The sequence below is a fragment of the Humulus lupulus genome, chromosome 3 (genome assembly GCF_963169125.1).
Source record: "Humulus lupulus chromosome 3, drHumLupu1.1, whole genome shotgun sequence".
Classification (NCBI taxonomy): Eukaryota; Viridiplantae; Streptophyta; class Magnoliopsida; order Rosales; family Cannabaceae; genus Humulus; species Humulus lupulus.
The window spans coordinates 46,585,916-46,608,158 of NC_084795.1; positions in this window are offsets into that span (position 1 = coordinate 46,585,916).

A 22,243-nucleotide genomic window follows, 5' to 3' on the forward strand; every position below is an offset into this window, starting at 1 on the left:
GTCATCTCGCGCAGGCGCTCCAGCGGCCTCACGCCTCATGTGGCCATTGCCCCCGGACCTCGCCCATGTACCACCTTGCGCATGCGTCTCACGACCCTCAAGCAACTTTAACTCGATGGTCTCGCAGCCCCTTGCGCATGGGTACCGCGGGGCATTGGTCTCGCGAAGTGAGATCATCGACTCACGCATGGGCATCAAGTCTTATCGTGTACATAGCAGGCATCGTTGAAGAGGCCTTATCTCTCTCTCCTTAAGATAAGCACCATTAACGGGGGACCTCTCTCCCTGTGGGTCTCATGGGATGTAAAGCCAAGGACCTCTTTAACATGTGTTAAAAGAAGGATAGGGAAGGCCTCCCAGCGATCTGGTACGAAGTCAGAAGAGGTACAAACTGCCTTTACAAACCAGAGGGGAGTTAGAGTATGGACACGATATACACGCCAGACAAGTAGTGGTCGTACGAGTGAGGTACCTGTTGTGGTCCTCACCAGCCAATCTTTGACATTCGTATCCTACTTGTAGTGGTGGTATAAATTAGTACAAAGAGTGGAGGCACTACTTGCATGTCTTTGACCCTATACCAGAGCCAACAACACAACCTCCTGCACCACTACGTCTGGTGCCACCATCCCGACAGTGTACTTATGTATAATTTTGTCCCCCAGGACCATAATGTATCAGGAGCCATTAGAGCTCTACTATAAATAGATCTTCACCCTTCCAGCATAGGGGTTGGAAAATTCATTGTACACTCAGGCTATTAAGCAATATACAAAGGCTTACTCCATTGTTGATCGGTGTTTATCTTTCCTTAAGTTTATTCTAAGTCATTATCTAAATATCTCCATACTTACCTTTGAGTTTTCCAACCTAATTTCGTTGACGAGTTTTCACCGTCAATAGTTTGGCGCCATCTGTGGGAAGGATAAGTGCCAAGCCACTGTTCTTCCATTAACTCCGGCATAAAGAGATGCCAAGATGCTCTAAGTGACTGAGAGAACCACGAGAGGTGGAGGTCCACCTCGACGGAGATCAGCTAAAGGACTCCATGAGGAATCCCCCACCACCTAAAGATGTGGGTGCACCAAAGGAGCCATGGGTTCTTGAGGGTGAAGAGGAAGCCTCATCCCCGACCGTCTCACCTAATGAGAATCTTCCGAGGTTAGCAGCTGCCCCCGCGAGAGATGCCGGCGAGTTCCCGCCCCCAAGGTCGCCACAGGTGCTGAACTCCGGCGACAAGATCCGAGCCCATCAACATGTAAGCCTGACAAGCATCCCCGAGTCCATTCCGTGAGCTCGAGTTCTAGATCTCGATTTTACGAAGAGGAGATACGAGAACTGCACCAGAAGAACCAAAGGCTAGAGACCACCTTAGAGAACATGCAAGAGGTGTTGAACGACTTGCTACAAGGAAAATCAAGTGTGCCCCTTCCTAGATAGAAAGAAAAAGGCCCAGAGGGTGGAGAAACCACGGTTCCTATGGATGATGGGAGGACTCAGCTCTCCACTAGTAATACCCTTCGGAAAAAGCAACGTGAACATCCTGGAAAGGCGAAGTAGCCCCAGATGCCAGAGAAGAAGAACAACGCTAACCCTCCCAATGAAGCCGAAGTCACCTCTAGGGAGGCGCCACCTGACCTAAGAGAAAAACTCAATAGAAGGAGGTCAGAAGTAAGGACAACACCTCCTGTGGCCCCTCCGAAAGGTAGTGAAAAGAGAAAGGCCGACCCTACCGAGCTGAGGGACTCCTTGAACATGAGGCGACATGAGCTAGACACCGAGATGAGGAGCCTTCAGAGCAAGATCGTCATGACGTCTGGGGGGCACATTACCGATGAAGAGTTCGATTATGAGTCACCCTTCACGCGAGAAATCCAGTTGGAACTTTAACGTACCTCATATGACCCCTTATGAGGGAAATACGAACCCTAAATACCATCTAGACACGTTCAATGACCTAATGAAGCTGAGAGGAATTAATAGCAAGGCCAGGTGCCACTGCTTCACTGTCATGTTAAAAGGACCTGCTTACAAATGGTTCAAAAGACTCCGACCAGGGTCTATTAGGTCATGGCAACAATTTTCTGACGAGTTTCTCCAACAACATCATGTCGTACGTGATTATACCCTACCCTGCACTAGCCTCGCTAATATAAAGCAAGGTGAAGGAGAGAGCTTGAAGAGCTACATCCATAGGTTCAACATGGAGGCAGCTAAAGTGGGAAGCCTGACTAGGGGAGAACTCAAGATGGCAATCACGACCGGAGTGCGCCCAGGAAGTAAGCTTTGGGATAACATGCTCAAAATGGAGGTCACCGACAGATGATTTCTATGAGACGTCACAAAAGTACATTCGTGTCGAAGACGGTCATGAGAACTTGAAGGCATCACTTGTCAAGCACCCAGCCCCTGAAAGTTTGAATGATGAAGAAATGAAAAGGGTATACGAAGGCCTAAGAGATGACCACCAGAGGAAGCACAAACACGGAGGTAACCTTAGGCAAACATCCCACACCTTCTACACCGACCTGACGCATTCTAGGGAGCATATCTTCATAGCAAACGAGAATTAGGTCCCCTTTAAGAGACCCCCACCAATGAAGAGAGATCGGTCAAAGAGAGACCCTGGAAAGTATTGTTAGTATCATAAAGACATTGGCCACACCACTGTGGAATGCACTCATTTAAAGGTGGAAATAGAGGAACTCATACGCAGGGGGCACTTGGGAAGATACGTCCAAAGAGAAAATGAAAAACCAGGTGATAGGCCACCTTCACCACGAGCGCGAGATGTGGCCCCAAAAGTGCAAGGAGAGGTGAGAACGATCTTTGGAGGACCAGGATTTGGAGGAGAATCGAGAAAAGGAGGAGATAGGTATGCTAAGGAAGCCAGACGAAGCCCACCCTCGTGCATGTTAAGATTAGAACAACGACCCCTAAAAAACTTTAAAAGGGAAAATGAATCAGTAACCTTCAGCGAAGAAGACGCGCGGGGTGTGAATTTCCCTCACAATGACCCCTTGGTGTTGACTGTTCAGCTTGCAAACATGAGGGTACATCGGGTCCTTGTTGACAATGGAAGCTCCGTAGACATCCTATATCGCTCGGCCTTAGAGAAGATGGGACTGGGTATCAGAAACCTAAAGCCCTGTAACACCTCCTTGTATGGGTTTACAGGAGACTCGATACAACCTCTAGGTACAATCGAATTAGCCCTCACCATGGGAGAGCCACCTAGACAGACCACTGTGATGATGAACTTTGTCATAGTAAACTGCTCCTCAGCCTTCAATGCGGTATTAGGGAGACCCTCCCTTAGAGATTTGAAGGCGATAACCTCTCTATACCACTTGGCCATAAAATTCCCAACTCCGGGGGGGGGGGGGGGGGTGGCGAGTGCAAAAGGGGATCATAATGATGCAAGGGAATGTTATAACACATCCCTTCATACAGCCATGAGATCGCCAGAATTTATGGCGATGGTAGTGCATGGGAGCACAAACCCGAGAGAGTTCAATCCCAAAATCACCGAGGAGATCAGAATCGATGGTTAAAGCTCCACTTTTAGTATGAACATCAAAAGGGTTACCACAGTTAGCCCCCCAACAACTACAAATTAGAGGGGTAACTTAGATGCCCTGATATGTAGAAAGAACATTGTACTCTCCTTATTTTTAATGAATATGTTTCTTATTGACATGTCACACTCCTCATTTACGTGAACATGTATCTAGCTCTTGTGTACCTATCACCGATTGGAATTATCAAAGTGCATGAGCAAAATGATCAAAATGCCCGACGAGATAAATCTCGCCAACCACTTGGGGGGCAGAGTACACAGCCAAAAAGGGTCCTAAAAGGGACCCTTATAATTTATATATATATATATATATATATAAGGAAGAAAACCTTGCAAGGCATCTCTCGAGTTCACAAGGATTAGCTACCCTTATGAACATCAAGAGGGTCAAAAGGTCCTACAGGAAGAGCCTCCTAGTAAAGGCTGACACCTCCACGAGAGGAAAATCCTTAGGAAGAGCCTCCTAATAAAGGCTGATGCCTCCATGAGAGGAAAGACCTCAGGAAGAGCATCCACCAATAAGCTTAGAACGGCCACCAAGTCGTCTAGCCAAAAAGGGTCCTAAAAGAGATCCTTGCAAAAATAATACTATGCCTAATGACGATAAGGACGCTTCTCGCAAGAAATAATAAGCGTGTGAAAAAGTATATAAAAGGATGAATAGAACCCAAAGGGTCAACATATCCTTATAGATACAATCAAGGTGAACCAAAGAGAGACCTATTGAACCCCTTCGCGTGGGCTCAAAAGGACCTCGAGCATAATAAAAAATATATATATAATAATAAAAAATAAAAAGAAAGAGAAGTGTCTACAAGAATGCCTAAAGGCCTCCCTATAGACTGGGAGGCAAGTGTGGATACCAAAAATCCACATTTAAAAAAAAAATACATGATCTCGCGTTGAAATGAGTAAGAGTCTGCGAGCATGAAAGAATTGACCCAAGGAGCAACACAAGCTAAGTTATAGAGTTTGGGCTAGCCTAGAACCTAAGGCCTAAATGCTCATATGAGGATGGGCCACATTGCAAAAAATGACCTCTGTGGAAGCCAAAAGAAAACGTAACACACCCTCGAGGTAGTCCCAAGAGACCACGGGTCAAATGATGGAACCTTCGATCCTCACAATATTGGCTACATCTTAAACATGCCCATCTCGCACATATGCACCATGCTGCACCACACCTCATGAAGCCGCTTGCGCACCTATGGGCCTCGCCCAGGTGCTGTCTCGCGCAGGCGCTCCAGCAGCCTCGTGCCTCACGTAGCCACAGCCCCCGCCTCGCCCAGGTACCGTCTTGCGAAGCGCTCCAGCAGCCTCGCGCCTCACACAGCCACAACCCCCGCCTCGCCCAGATGCTGTCTCGCACGCCTATGGGCCTTGCCTAGGTGCCGTCTCACGTAGACGCTCCAGTGGCCTCGCACCTCACGCAACCACGACCCCCACCTTGCCCAAGTGCTGTCTCGTGCGCCTATGGGCCTCGCCCAGGTGCCATCTTGCGCAGGCGCTCTAGCGGCCTCGCACCTCACGCAGCCACGACCCCCGCCTTGCCCAGGTGCCATCTCGCACGCCTATGGGCCTCGCCCAAGTACTGTCTCGCGCAGGCGCTCTAGCAGCCTCGCGCCTCACACAGCCACAACCCCCGCCTCGCCCAGGTGCTGTCTTGCTCACCTATGGGCCTCACCCAGGTGCCGTCTTGTGCGCCTATGGGCCTCGCCCAGGTGTCGTCTCGCGCAGGCGCTCCAGTGGCCTTGCGCCTCACGCGGCCACAGCCCCCGGGCCTCGCCCATGTACCACCTTGCGCATGCGTCTCACGGCCCCCAAGCAACCTTGACTCGATGGTCTCACGACCCCTCGTGCATGGGTATCGTGGGGCATTGGTCTTGCGAAGTGAGATCATCGACTCACGCATGTGCATCAAGTCTTATTGTGTACATAGCAGGCATCATTGAAGAGGCCTTATCTCTCTCCCTGAGATAAGCACCATTAACGGGGAACTCTCTCCCTGTGGGTCTAACGGGATGTAAAGCCAAGGACCTCTTTAACACACATTAAAAGAAGGATAGGGAAGGCCTCCCAGCGATCTGGTACGAAGTCAGAAGAGGTATAGAGTGCGTTTACAAACCAAAGGGGAGTTAGACTACGGACACGATATACATGCCCGACAAGTAGTGGTCGTACGAGTGAGGTACCTGTTGTGGTCCTCACCAGCCAATCTCTGACATCCGTATCCTACATGTAGTGGTGGTATAAATTAGTACGAAGAGTGGAGGCACTACTTGCATGCCTCTGACCCTATACCAGAGCCAACAACACAACCTCCTGCACCACTAAGTCTGATGCCACCATCCTCACAGTGTACTTATGTATAATTTTGTCCCTCGGGACCACAATGTATCAGGAGCCATTAGAGCTCCACTATAAATAGACCTTCTCCCTTCCAGCATAGGGGTTGGAAAATTCATTGTACACTCAGGCTATTAAGCAATATACAAAGGCGTACTCCATTGTTGATCGGTGTTTATCTTTCCTTAAGTTTATTCTAAGTCTTATCTAAATATCTCCATACTTACCTTTGAGTTTTCTGACCTAATTTGATTAACGAGTTTTCACCGTCAACAGAGGTGAAAATTATCAATATTTTTATATTCAATTTATTATTAATTTGGGTAGTCTATATAGTATTACAAATATGTATAAATTATTTATGGATTTATATTATTTTATAACCTTATTATTAGATTCATTATTAATTTACACTACTTTTGTTTAGTAAATACCTTAACATTATTTTTATTTGACAAATCAACATATAAATATATTTTCACCCCATTTATTTAAAAAAAAGAAGAAAATAAGAAACACAATTATTAATTTTTTAAAATTACATTTAGTTTTGTAATTAGGGATGGTAACAGGGATTCACCCCTAATAGGAAAGGAATTCCCCACCTAAATGATGAATGTGGCCGATGACATGGGTGGTACTCCCTACCCTATTTATAATTTTATTTATTTATTTTATTATACATATACATATTGTAATAAATATTTTATTTAGTTTTTTTCTTCATATAATGTATATATATATTATATTTTAAATTTGTGATTTTTCATTAAAATGTATCTATATTTGTTGTGTTGTTTTAATTTTAGTTTTAAATATTTCTATTTTTTTATATTACATAAATAGATCCCTGTCAGTGTCCTTAACCTCAACAGGGATTCCTCATCATCAGCCCTGTAAGAGATTAGGCAGGGATGAAATTGGGGAAGGGGGGGGGGGGGGGGTCGATGACTAGGGAGGCACGTTGGATTTTATAATAAAATAAAAGTATTATAGTTAAAAAACTAATTTAGTAATTAATTATGTTAAATAATATGAGAATATTCTTATTTAGTACTTTGTGTTTTAATGAATTATAATATTTCTAATAATGATCACTGTCTTGTAATTTGAAATTTTACATACTTTGGTATTCTCGGCTCAAATTTGGTCACAAGTTATAGGGTTCCAAATTGGTATATTCCCATGAATAGTAAGGTACCATTTTACACCGATCTTCAAATTATAGAGTACCTAATGACCATTATCAATATCGCAAGGTACTTGATAATCATTATCAAGAACATAGAGTACCAAAGTTGTATTTCATTGAAACACAGGGTACCATATATTCCATAATGAATGTGGCATGCATTTATTGGTTAGACATAATTTAGGACACTAAAATACAAGGAATCATGATTCTAAATTCTTATTTTGACTCAACCGCAAATCCTCAAGTTTATCCCTTTGTGAAACCTAAGGACTCCCAATGTCTCTTTCATCTCGATGATTCTTTGTTTACCTTGGACTCGTTAGTTATTAGCCACAAGTCAACATCTATGGCTTAGAGATTAGGAACATGCGAAGGGTTGACTTGTAACGCCCTACTACCTTAGAGCTCTTACCATGTGATTTATAAATGTGCCATTAACTCGCTAATCAAGATTTTAGGTTAAAAAGTGTGATTAAATCAAAATAAAGACTCATTTGACGAACGTTAATTATAAAAGATTTGCACATTCATTAAAGTCATAAAATTTATACATTGGGATCCCACAATGCTGTTTAAAAAATGTATTAAAATTCAAAAGTTACAATACAGTCGACCTAAGAGACAAAACCAACCATTTACAGTAAATTCCTTAAAACAACCCCGATTGTGGCAGCCAGGTAGGCTAAACATGTACACGCCGCTCCACACTCTCCAACTCATGGTTGGTCGACCGTTCCCTTGCCCTTACCTGCACCATAGAGCACCCGTGAGCCAAGACCCAGCAAGAAAACTCAACACATATCATATCACAATTCAATCCAGTAATAAAAAACTTAAACTGATAACATATTATACATTTAGCGGCCTATGCCGACCTAGGTGCTTTACCAGGAACTAGGTTCACGGTCTTCACTGAGTGGGTGAGTACAAAACCCTTAGAGGGTCTTACCCTAGCAGCTTGCATTCAACATGCTTAATGTCATTCCTAACATTTTCCATTCTCGGCATTCGCCGTTCTCGACCTATGCCGATCCAGGTGCTTTACCACGCACTGGGTTCACGGTCTTCACCGAGCGGGTGAGTACAAAACCCTTAGAGGGTCTTGCCCTAGCAGCCTACATTCAACATGCTTAATGTCGATCCTGACCTTTTCCGTCCTTGGCCTTTGCCATTCTCGGCCTTCACCATTCTCGGCCTTCGCATTTCTCGGCCTTTTCCGTTCATTCATAGTCATGCACAACATAGCATAACATTTACATGTATTCACACACACATTAAACACAAATAATAGGGCCATGCCCTGCTCTACAGGCATAAACAACTTTCTTACCTGTGTCCCGAGTTGATTTCTTAATGCGATCCCGAGCACGATCCCCTAAACCCAAGCCTTGATGTAAAACCTAGTAACAACGCATCAATAAATAGACATCCATCAAGCCCTAACCAATTAAGAACTTCATATTAATATTCTAGCCTTCAAGACCTCAAATTATGCTAAACCAGGTAGTAGAATCCTTCCCGAGCCCTTAACTTTGGGTTCCCGAGCTTAAAACTCTGTTTTGGCCCAAATTCCCTATTTGAGCCGCGACCCAGCCCATTAGGGCCGCGGCATGCTACAAGTCAAAGAGCCTTGGGCTCTCTTCTAGGGGACATGGGTCGCTGCGCGCCTCAGCTTGCACCGCAGCGCCTGGACAGTTTTAGAGGCTCCCAAGCCTCTTTGTTCATATGGGTCGCGACGTCTAAAGAACAGGGTCGCGGCTCAAGCCCTAAAACCCAGAAATTCCATGCATTTTCACTACGTTTTCCTCAGCCAAACTTACCAATTCACACCCAGTTCAACCCCTACACTTAGAATTCAGTCTACAGTTCATATCAAAGTAACCTAATCAGCATAGACCCTTCAAAAGCTAACCCTTACCCTTCCAAATCCAAACTCAGACTTATGGTTTGAACCTAAACAAAACTTAAAAGAATCACAACAAAAACTTAAAAAATTAAGTACCAGAATCCTTACCTCAATTGATGATTCGACCTGAGCTATTTCCAACCTCTACAAGGTTCAAATTCCTCCAACCTTCAGCTACTTTTCCAAAGAATTCTTCTAAGTTTCCACATACACCAAAAGGGGAGAGAGAGCGCAAGAGAACGTGGGAGAGAGAGGGAGAGATTGGCTGAGAGTTGTGTTTTTGTTTCTCACTAGTTCTAGAGTCTTAGGCCAAAACCAAGTCTATCTCCAGTTGTAGAATACCCAAAATGCCTCTAAGTAAATTCTTAGTCCATCCTAACACCACCAAGGGTGAAATTGTCATTTGCCACATACCACTGATTCCTCGAGTGTTCCTATAATTCCCCATTTAACCCCCGACATACTTAAACAATCGCTAAATTACTACCTGTTAACCACTAATCCCAAACACGTACGATATTCCCAAAATACCCCTAGGCTCGCCCTGAGTTGGGTATTCGACCCCGTTGTGACTATTTCTCTATTTTGCTCCCTAGGACTATCTCAGATCACACATCACAAATAAATCTCCATAATCTTGTGGTCTCAAGCACAACACACATATAATTTACATTTATGCCCTCAACGGACCAAACTTACAAATATGCCCCTATTAACAAAAATGGGCCCACATGCATATTTAATTCACCTAAACATGCATTTCTAATCACATAGTCATTTAATCCACGTAATAACATAATTAAATCAATTATTGCCTTCCCAGCATGCTAACCAAGAAACTAAGCCTTATTAGAAAATTTAGGACATTACATGACCCATGAATGTATTTTATGTATAATGTCTTGGAACATATGCATATAATTCCATTTTATTAGATTGTCGCAAGGCAATGCTCCTTTATCGCAATGGATCCCTTCTGTTCATGAGGATTGACCTTCTTGCAGGCCTACGAGTAACTTCTCACTTATAGTCAAATCAACGGTTGAGGCTATTCTATAGAAACTTCACTTAACCCAACGAATAAGAACAACCTTCAATTGCCTATAAAATAAAGTCATTTTCATTTCATTTATTCCAAGTTTATGTGGAGAATTATGTTACGATTGGTTAAACACAAAACCTAAATGGGTTTACACAAGGTGGTGTAAAATTCTTAATGATTTCACAAAATGGAGGTGAGAAATTTGAGTTTGAGTTGTTGCCATTCAAAAATTTTCTTTTTGGGTCTAAAGTGATACAATGAGGTATCTAATCATTCCCCAAAAATTGGGAACAATTGGAGTTGTCTAAGGTTAATTTTGAGCAACTTGATCAGAGGTTAGGAAATATGTCACAGGTCACTAGGCGACATGTCGTCTATCTCATGCATAAAACACATGTAACGCCCAAAAAGTAGCAGACGATATGTCGCTTGTGACCATCGAAATGTCACCATACAACAAGCGACATGTCGCCCATTCTTGACGTTGCAAATGTGCTTTTTGGCTCCAAATTTAAAACCTAAAAGCTCTAATCCAATTAGTTAGATTTAATGATGGTGATTACACTATAACATGGTCCAATTAGAGTTGAGAGGCCTTGATCACACTTCTCAATTCTCTCTCTAGCTCTCAAGAACATACTTTTTCTCCAAGAAAATCCCCAAGAATTATTTAACTTGTGATTTTAAAGGCTTATTGAATCCCAATTCTCATTTCACTGCTTTAGAAGCTTTAAACAACTTGGGAAAGACTTGGAATAGATTATTAGGACAACGATTCTCATTGTGGCAAGCTTTGTTGCAAGGAATTCGGTATCTCTAAGATAGGAAGTTTTGATTTCATTTTTGAGTTTCCCATCTTCTTTTGTGTTATTATTTTTGATATTTGCATTGTACTTATTGTTTAAAGTTGTAAAATTAGGGTGGTGACTGTAATGCCTTGACTACCCCAGAACAGTTACGGTGAACGGTGAATCGGAAATTTAACTCGCTACCCGAGTCCTTTGGTAAAAACGTGCTTCTAAGTGTTATTAACAGACTAAGGTGGAAAACTAATAAAAAAGAAAAGATATATTTTATTTAGAACATAAAACTGTTCATGGGCCCATAAAAAACATTTACAAGTTATTTACAACTCAAAATGGTCATTACTGTTTCAAATTTACAAACCCGCCGACCTAAGCGACAAAAATAGGGTAAACCCCCTAGTTCTTCTGAGAACTCCTTGGCCGTGGTGGTCAAGCGGCCGCATATGTACACATCATCACCTAAGCTCTCCACTCAAGGCTGGGTGGGCTTTTCTTTCCCTTTACCTGCACCACATAGCACCCATGAGCCAAAGCCCAGCAAGAAAACATGATATAGCAAACATATAATATCAAATGATGATCATAATAATCACACATAACTTATAGCTCTGAACAGATGAGTGAATATCACTTTGTGTTTACAATAACAAGGAATGAGCTTATAGCTCTAATAAGATGAGTGATTTAACACTTGAGGTTCTGGTAAACCATACTGAGTGACTGACTTGAGGTCAGTTCGACATTAATGCTCTTCTGAATCATTTAATGCATATGTCAATTAGATCTAATCTTTGTTGGCTTGCGTTGAATACACTAAGGCCGTTCTTGACTTATGAGTCAACACTGTGTGACCAGTGCCCAGTACCACTGCCAAAGTTGACTAATGAGTCACAACTTCACAGTTGATACTGACACCTTTGCCAATTCTGACTAATTAGTTAGTGCCATGCACAAGTGAGCAAGATTTTCTAAGAATTCAATAATCAATCCATGTCTACATTTACACATCCAACATGCCTCATGAATAACCATGCATGTCACATATGGGGTGTAGTTTTCTTACCTCTGATTCGAGCGAGAATGAATAAAAGAACGACCCTTGAGAACGATCTGACTTTTAGTCCTTTAGCGGCCACCTAGTCATAACCAAATATGGGACACCATCAATAAAATGAATAACAAAGGTTCCCAAACCAAGTTCTAGCCTTCGAGACATCAATCCCCACTAATCCGGGTAGTAGGAACAATCTCGAGGCCTAAAACCAAGTTCCCGAGGTCAAAACACTCAAACGGGCTCAAAACTATCCAAGAGCCGCGACCCCCAACCACAACAGGAGCAAGGGCCACGGCGCCCCATACTCAAGGCCGCGATGCCCAGCAAGGCCAAAACCTCCCCCGCTGCTTCTTCGAGCTTGGGCTGCGGCGCCCAAGAACAGGGCCGCGACCCCCCACCCAGAACCAGCCATGAACCCAATTTCCTTCATCCCAAACCTTCCAAAAACACACCTAAACATTTCCAAATCCAAAAATCAAAGTTCCCAAACTTCCCAATGATAAAAAATCATCAAATCCCGAGGCTCAAATGAACCAAAATCTCAACGATTCACAAAATCTAATTTGAAGCTTAGAAACTCTAAAAACTCAAAACTTAAAACTTAGATTACCTTTGATTGGGTTGTTTCTCGTCAAATCCTTCGGTCAAGAAGCTTTTAATCTTTCCTAGGATCACTATGCCTTGATCCTCGCTTGATTCCGACTCCTAGAACTCAAGATTTCTTCGAAAATGCCTCGAACGGTAAAATGAACTAACGGGAAGAGAGAAAGTGTTTTTCTAACATACGGTTCTATCTGACAAGCTACTTCAAGCTTAAGTAACCTCAAATAAAACCCAATGCTCGGGGTCCCGAAAACACCCCAGGGACATTATAGCCAAAACTTCCAGAATTTCCTCTTGATCTCAATAACTCCCAATTTATCATCAAATAAACATTCTCATTACTCAATATCCCAATAAATGACCCCGTTATGACAAAATCGCTAATTCACAATATAAGAACGTCTCATGCTGAATAGCTCGAATATATCTCCATAATAATGGGATCTCATCCATAACTCACAATATGCACCAAAATACACAAATATGCCCTCAACGGGCCAAATTACCAAAACACCCTAATAATCAAATGTGGACCCACATGCATGCATATAACATCATATTATAATATAATTCACATAAACATGCACATAATCATTTAATGACATAATTAAACAGTTATGGCCTTCCCGGCTTACTAATCCAGCCATTAAACCGTATTAGGGATTTCGGGGCATTACAGTGACTACTCACTTTCCCAACAAATGAGACTCTTTCTCTCTACAATTACTCTATCTCTTGAAGACCATTATCTCACAAATACACTATTTATTGAATGCTCTTCATTCCATCTCCCCTAGAGATAACAACTAAAGTATCATCTTTGTACGTCCTCATCACATTTATTACTAAGAGAGGCAAGTGCTAGTCTTTAAACTCTTACCTTACTAAAAGAATGAGTCTAACATTCAAGAGTAGCAATGACTGATGCCCTATATTTCACTTCACGCTCTTCCAAAGTACCAAAAACGAAGTCTTCCACTAACACATACATATGTAATTTTACACAAAATAATGTAATTGTACATGTATCATACAAATGTACTCATAATTGATATAATTACATCTATAATATAATTTTGCACCACTAGAGGCCATTTTGCATTTGGGTTTCACTAGATTTTTGGCAATGAACATTTTTTTTTGACACTCTCTCTCCATGTTATGCACACTTCCCACTCTTTTTAATTTTTCTTCTACTTCACGATTACGCATTCATCTCCTCATTTCCTTTTTATTTTCCCTCTATTTTTTTTCTAAAGCTTCAAAGTCTAAAAAATAAGCACATACAATGGGTAAGAAAGTCATTGCCAAAAATCTACTGAAACCCAAATGCAAAAAGAAAAACAAAAAGATAAAAACAAGAAATGATGATTCAAATTTCTCCTGTGATTCTAGGAAGAAAAAAGTTCCATTTTTCCTATATATAGTCCATTTTTCCTTCCTAATGGCCATCGTATGTTCTTCTTCTTCATCACCTTCCCAAGCTGGAAAAATCACTAGAAAACTATCAAACTCTAGCTGAGAACTTTCAGCAATGGGTAAGAAAGCTATTGAGAATTTTTCATTTGTTGATGCATTTTATTTGATTAATATGTTTTCTAAGTTGTTTTTTATTTGATAAAGAGAAATACAATTATTTTTCATTTCTTTTTATTTTTTCGTTGTTTTAATGTTTATGTGTTACTTTTTTAGGGTATTGTTAATGGGGAGAGTAGTGACGAAAATGATTTTGTGGTTCAAGAGAATGATGATTTTGATGTTGAACAATTGTTGTTCAGTTGTTTTAATGTTGCAATTAGGTTTCAATGATATTGATGTTTTTGAGTAAAATATTATTTTTATCTCTATTTTTATTCCAATTTTTATTTATTTATTTATTTATTTCTTACATTCTCTCTCAACTTATTTTCATACCACACACTCTCTCCATTTGTTTCTTTTATCACACATTACCCTCTATTATTATTATTATTATTATTATTATTATTATTATTATAAAGTGCATGTTTATGACACTTGGAGGTTGGAGCACCACACACTTATTATTATATGATGTGTATAAATGATTAACAACTTGCAAGTGATATGACAAGCTACTAATTTCTTCTTTTTGTACCTTTTAATCAATTTTTTTCTTTTCTTTTCTTGCATGTTGCTCAATACATTGTACCCATTTCACTTTTTATTCATCTTCTCCATCTTTTTTCCAGAGATCAATATGATACACTACCCATTATCTCTATTCTTTTATTTTTCGAGCACAACACCTTTCTCTCCATTTCTTTCTATATTCCTTCATCTTATTCAAATATTTACGACAACATTGACTTGTTGTTGCTTTGGTGTTGTTCTAGAGTTGGTGATATATTTTTTTGGATTAGACCAAGTTGTTATGGTGTTTATCCGAGATTGATCTTGTGTTGTTTTTCATATTCATGAATTAATTTATTTTGTGTGTCACATTATTGTGTCACTATTGACTCTCTAGAGGTGAAAAATAGAATGGTTGATTATGTTGCCTTATTTTTAGTGATGGATAACATTATTTCACTTGATACTATAGTTGAATGGTCATTGTTTCTGGGTTGCAGTGTCGTTGTTGATACAGTTTCCCAACAAGGTCTTCATTTTTGCAATCCTTCGATACAAGTTCTTCACTTGCTTCGAAATCAAGATAATTATTTTTGATCATCCATGTCCATTGCTTTGCACTAAAATCGGTATTGGATTCCATTTTCTGAAAGGTAAATAATCTCAACTTTTTTTTAAAATATTACAATATTTTTAGTAGCAATTATACATTTTATATCCCAGGTTCAGTGATGTAAACACAAAACAACCTGGAAAAAACATCGCATAGATAAATATAAATTTCAAAATAATGTTCTTGTTTTCACTACATTTTCTATCTTACCTCGTTTATTTGAAGTTGTTTTCTGATTTTTGTTTCATCTTTGCTTCCAAATCTTACTGAAAAGTGTTATTTTATTTTTTTGGGTTGGATTTTCTTTGATAGTTTGATGGTAGCTGAAGATGGTGATTTTTTTGTTGCTAATCGCCAACGATTGTAAAGGTGATTGGATCGAGTTATTGTTGTGATGTTTCTTTCTAGACTGGTCATCGACATCCATGGAGTTTCTCTATTGCTTGGAGCTCCTTACTGTGGTTGATACACGAAGAATGACCTCTTCCCTTTGAGAGAGAGTGTTTATGACGAAGTCGTGTTTTTGAAAAAAAAACGTTTGTTGTTGTAGAAATGAAAAAATACGTGTATAGCTGTATAAAAGTAATTTTTAGGCTGCGATCGTGTATACCATAAAAGACCCTAAAAAGTATGCTAATGATTCTTTAATTTTCCAAAATACTCCTTTCATAACTCGATGCCTCTCTTCCTCTCTCTCTCTCCTCCTTTTTCCCCATGGATGAACATCCCTTCATTCCTCTCCGCCTCTTCCTCCCTCTTTCTCTCTCGGTTCTGAACCCCTAAACTCAGAACCTCGAAGCCCTATTGACACCGACACCACGAAGCACCACCATTTAAGGTTAGTGTTCTTGACATTTTTGGATTTTTTTCTTCATTAAATTAGTGTTTTTATTAATGATTCAAAGCTTAAACTAAGGAAAAGTTTTAGTTAAAACACTAATCTATACATATCAAACATATATGGGCAGGATTTTTTTTTTGATTTTTTTTTTCAGATTTGAAACTTTGAAATTGGCAGAAATTCAATTTGGTTCGATGGTGTCGATGCCGGCTCGACGGGACTTTAAAATCAAGATTTTTATGATTATTTTGGCTTGATGAAGCTCGATGGAGCTCGATGCCAACTCGATAGTACTCGATGCAATTCTTGCAAGAGGTGTAATTTTTTTAGTGGAATGTCTATTTCAAGCGATTATTTTTGTTTTGAATCTGGGTATTTTTTTTTATATCTACATGTTTGAGGAACATACATACACATTTGTGAAGTGTAAATCTTTAAAACATACCAAAATTCAAAATGATACTCCATTTTTGGTCGTGATTTCTAGATTGTTGTCTCAATTTTTCGTCAACTTGAGAACATTAGAGCATGGATTCAAGAATAGAGATATGAGAATATAAATAAGATAATATTTTATAGTGGTTTGACCCAAAAAAGATGACATACGTCCACTTATTCACTTTTATTATAGTTGTTCTATAGTCCTCCTTCACTTTTATATTACATAAGGACTGGCTTGTACAAGAATGGGGTTTTGACATTATGAGCTGCCTCCCCGATTCGGATCCCATATCTTCTTATTTACAGTGAAGAGTTTAGGGTTACATTTTTAGTTGTGGGCCTAAACTAATGATTTGGGCCCGTAAATAATACATTAAAAGTCCTAACCAAGTTGCTTTGATTGTATCTTTAGTAAATAGAGACTCCGACTTCCGCTTCCAATCCTGTTAGCGTTAGGTAGCCTTTCGTGATCGAACATAAATAGACTAACAAGGGTTCAAGGTCACGCTTGCCTTTTAGTATCCTAAAGGGGATTATAAACGAACATGAATAAAGAGTGTTACTTGGCGACCATAATCCTCCTGTTAGCATGTGATAACTTTCCCCGTACAAATAAAAATAGAAGACCATGAGTGGATGATCAGACTTATCTATAAGCGCATGATTGCTTGTTCTGAGGAAACAGGAATGTTCTTGCATAGGTTATAGGTGAACATGGTTCTTCTGTTAGCGTGGGGCTGCTTACTTTGTGAGAACAAGATTTCCACAAGTTCTGATCATCTTTTCTATGAAGGAAATAATGCCTAGGTTGGAAATCCTAGTTATTGAACTCTTTGACACGTCATCATGCCCAACAATGGGTATAAAATACTACTTAAAATTTTGTTGCATAAAAAATTTGTAATATTGTGCCTTTTTTTTCTGAGTTGTTACCACACTAACATTTTTCTAAAGTTCGAAATAACTCTTTAAAAGTTTGTGTAGATTTTCTCCAAGCTTGTGGTATGGTTATATCCAACACTTATATGCCCCTCGAGTAACCAAGTTATAAATCTTAGGTTACTTTTAGTTCGGGCTCGAGCTGGTTTTATAATTTAGAATTCAAAGTTACCCTCTTTTTTGATTATGATAGAATTCAAGGTTATCTTATTTCCTACTCATTAACTATGTACATTCTTGGAAGGACTGGCTTATTTTCCAATTCCCTTTCTCTGTTCGTTTATTATGTACATAGTTATTATTTGGGGAGAGTGAGATCACATTACCAAAATAATAAGAATCTACACTAAATTATCCTTGACAGAGACCAAGAAAATATTGAGTTAAATGATGCAAACCCTAGTAGTAGATCAAAGTTCTTCAACCTTCTTGAAGCTTCAAAACCCTTGTTGAATCACCACCTTGAATTTTTTCTTCCTTATGCAAAACACAACCAAAGGCTTTTACACGAGGTGTATCGCTGTCCTAATTATCTATTTCCTAGCCATCCATTGATATTTGAGGCTTTTTCTAAGAGGAAATGGAAATTTTGATTGAACAAGACTTAAACTCACAAATCCAAACACTTTATTTTTATGAGTTTCTTGGAGAAAACTTCAGATTCTTTAAAGCTAGAGAGAAAGAGGTTAGAGATAGTGATCAAGTCTTCCAAAACTCTATGAGAACCCTTTTATAGCATAGGCATAATCATTAGGTCTAACCAATAGGATTAGAGCCTTAAAACTCATCATTTGGAGCTTAAAATACGTGTCCGTACGGACATGTCAGGCGATGCGTCGCCTGCATATTGTCGAAGCATCGCCCGCCAGGCAATGCGTCACCTACTAGCAGGCGAGGCATCACTTGTTGAGGTTTTCAAACGCCTTCGCATTTAGGCGATGCATCAACACCCCCTTTAAGGGACCTAAAATTTCTTCAAATGCTACCAAAATTTTTAGGCATCCTTAGATACCTCTATGTATCACTTTGGACCCAAAAACACAATTTTTAAGTGCCTACAATTGAAACTTAAATTTCACATCTTCATATGTGAAATTTACTAAGTGTTTTATAGCTAGCATGTATAACAACAATTATTCTTTGTATTTAACCAATCATGACATTCTCCCACTTGGTTAGATACAAGCCTCAATCTCTAGCTCAAAACAATTTTGGCGCCTAAAGTAAAGTGCCTTTCGACTTGAACCTTACCTTAGTGAAAATACCAAAAAGTCTTATCAAAATCATTGGTAGCTTAAAAACTTGAACCAAGCATTCCTTATGATAAAATCGGTGATACCTCACACACCTCCACTAGATTTTTTTTTTCCCACTATTCTCACTTTAGCACTCATATGGCCATGTGCTCATCCTTTCATGAACTTTCCGGGGAGAAACTTCAACTCCTATGAAAGGTGACACCACCTTTAAGTTCACATAGGTGAAGTTCTTACAACATCTTTGCTACCTTTATGGATGCTTGTTCAACTGAACTTAATTAAAAGCCCTAGGCTTAACCCTTACTTAGTAGCAATCAACACTATCCATCTTGGATGGAACTCACAAAAGTTTTAGTGTTGAAACCATTCACTTATCATTGACTTATTCTTACCCATTGAACTCTTTCCCTTGATCTTCACAAGTTTGGAGTTGGGTTGCCACCATTGGTAATTCTTTTATTATAGGAGTTTTAGTCCCATCCATTTTGAAGTGGAACTTACTAACTTTCTTGTTGACCAATGTTTTAGTCAACGACACCGAGTCAATATAAACGACATAAATAAATTTAATGAGCTAAAATAAAATAAAATGACACAAAAAGTTTGTAGTGGTTAGACCCCAAAAGTTAGTAATAACCTACGTCCACTTGCACTTTTATTAACCAAGAAAGTCTCAGACTCAAGATCAAGAAGAACAAGCTTCAACTGAGTTTCCTAAGTCAGAGAAAGAATACAATTCAACTATTAGTTACTTAAATATCTTGAGAAATTTCATAATATCTCATGAAATCTGAGTCATTTGGTTAAATGACTTGTTCTTCGAGTAGCTCCATAAGATGGTATCATGTTCCTTTCTTTCGAGCAGCAAACTTGGTGGGTTGCCTTCATGTTTATGAAGCCTACTCAAGCAGCTACCTTATCTCGACCCACTCTTAGAATTTGATGTCGTTTATTGCCACATGTCCTCTTCAAATGCCACATCACCATGTTCAATTTTGGGTTAAAAATTTGCCCCCCAAGTTTATTCTGGAGCAACCAGCACTGGATAAACTTGGATGCTTCGACCAGGCTGGCGCCTTTTCAAAACCCAACATATTAAAAATTGTTGCATTACTTTTATAGGCAATGATTACACCTTCTCAGTAAGGTAACAAGAGACCTTTGGGTTTCCTTAAGCATTCTGACACCACATTTCAAGGCAGCAATGATGTCACTTTTTAGAAAAAGGTGGCAATGTTTCATTTACCCATGCAATTAATGTCACGTTATCCCAAAACTCATGATGATGTCAGCTGCTCACGTGCGAGCCATAGGGCTATAAATGGCCCTGCTTCTAATCTTCACTCTTTACGTTTTCAAAAAAAATTTCAAGCTCTCTCTCAAGAATTCTCTCAAACCTGAAGTCTTGCTATTCAACCTTTGAATCTCCAAACTTAAATTTTCACCCAGATTCCTCCTCAAAACCTTCAATACAACAAGTTTTTGAATCTTGTACTCGTACTTGCTTTGCTTCGTAATTTCTTGCTTTGATTTCACTATATTCTTGATGATTTAAAAAAAAACATTTTCTTCTGTGTTCTTGAGTAAACCGTAGGAAAACTTGTATTTTTCTTGTAAAAAACCTTTGATTTTTTGGGAAAATGTGTGTTTGGATAGTAAGAAAATGAATTTAGGCTTCGGGTGTGCTTGCTCGTGTGTTGATGCTAAGAAAATTTGAAAAATCAAGAAGAAATTGACTTGCTATTTTCTCGAAAAAAATGGTGGGAATTTTTTCCCAAAAGGTAAGTGAAAAGTTTTGAGAATTTTTTTTTTAAACTACCTTTTGGATTCATCTTGACCCCTACTCAAATGTATCATCGTGTTATTCAAGCAGCACACACATTTTAGGCACACATACACTAGATTCATCTTGACCCCTACTCAAACGTATGCATGCAATCACTAGGGAAGTGATTATTCCATAGACCCCGATTTATGACAAACGCTGGTCAATGAAGTGGAACGAACTCGACCAGACATTGATCTCAACCACGATATTCTGGAACTTTCTGACCAATCTAGTGAGCACTCTCATTATGATTTTCAATTTGTACCCTACCAGGAATATTGTTGTATGGTTGGGGAAATACACCAGAATAAAGAAATTTCTTTTAAATGATTGGACCTATGTTGTCCACCCTAACTTCGTTGAATCACTCCCGGCCAGAGTTTCAACCAGTGGGAGGATAACAAGCAGGTCTTTGTTTGTTGAAGAGGTCGTAACTTTTGCTTTCTATTCCTTAGATTTGGCTAGAGTAAAGCAAACGACAAGGCAGTGAACAACAACAGTTCCTCAAGTCACAAGACACGCGACTAACACTAATGAAGAGCAGCCATAACAACTACATCAACAACAACAAGAAAAACAGCAACAATACCAACAACAGAGGCCCCATGAGCAGCCTGTAGAGGCTACACCAGCTATGGAGGTTACTAATACCATAAGGCTTTATGCAAAGCCAAAATCTCGCAAGAGGAAGAATGTTCCATGGCACCTTGTCCCAACCAGCACCCTCTCGAGCAACCTTCTCGAGGAATACCCTGAAAATTATGGAATTATGGGAATAAATATGGTTACTCCTCGGGCCTACCAGCGCTCCAACTTTCCTGGCGGAGCCTTTAGCACCTGGTCCCACTTCCACATCCAAGATGGTGCTACTCTCCCCCTCCATGATTACTTTGGGGGCATTGCCAAGTACTTTGGCATTGCTCCCTTCAAAATAACTCCTAATGGATATCTAATGCTTTCAACATTATATATCATATATCAACTTCAAAGATGGGAGCCCCCACTCCCCACGAGGTCCATTATATCTTCGACCTGAAGTCGAATCCAAGCCATCAAGGTACAGTATTCTTTTACTTCTGCTATTGGGAAGTGAGCAAAGGCACATGTTGTAATGCCCCGAATTCTCTGATGAGGTTTAGTGGCAGTTTAGTAGGCCGGGAGGGCCGTAATTGTTTAATTACGCCATTAAATGAATATATGCATGTTTATGTGAATTATATTATGATATAATGATATATGCATGTATGTGGGTCCACATTTGAAATATTATGCTGTTTTGATAACTTGGCCCATTGAGGGTAAATTTGTGTATTTCGGTGCATGATGTGATTTGTGAATGAGATTCCATTATTATGGAGATATATTCGAGCTACTCGGCATGAGACGGTCATTCTTAGTGGATTAGCGGTTTTGTCATAACGGGGTCAATTTTTGGGTAATAGGAATGTTTATTTGATAATAAATTGGGAATATTTGAGATCAGGGTGGAATTCTGGAGGTTTTGACTATAATTTCCCCGGAGGTGTTTTCGGGACCCCGAGCATTAGGTTTTATTTGAGGTTACTTAAGCTTGAAGTAACTGTCAGATAGAACATACGATTAGAAAACCTCTCGTTCTTCCGCTTTAGTTCATTTTTGCCACTCGAAGCATATTTGAAGAAATCTCGAGTTCTAGGAGTCGGAATCGAGCGAGGATCGA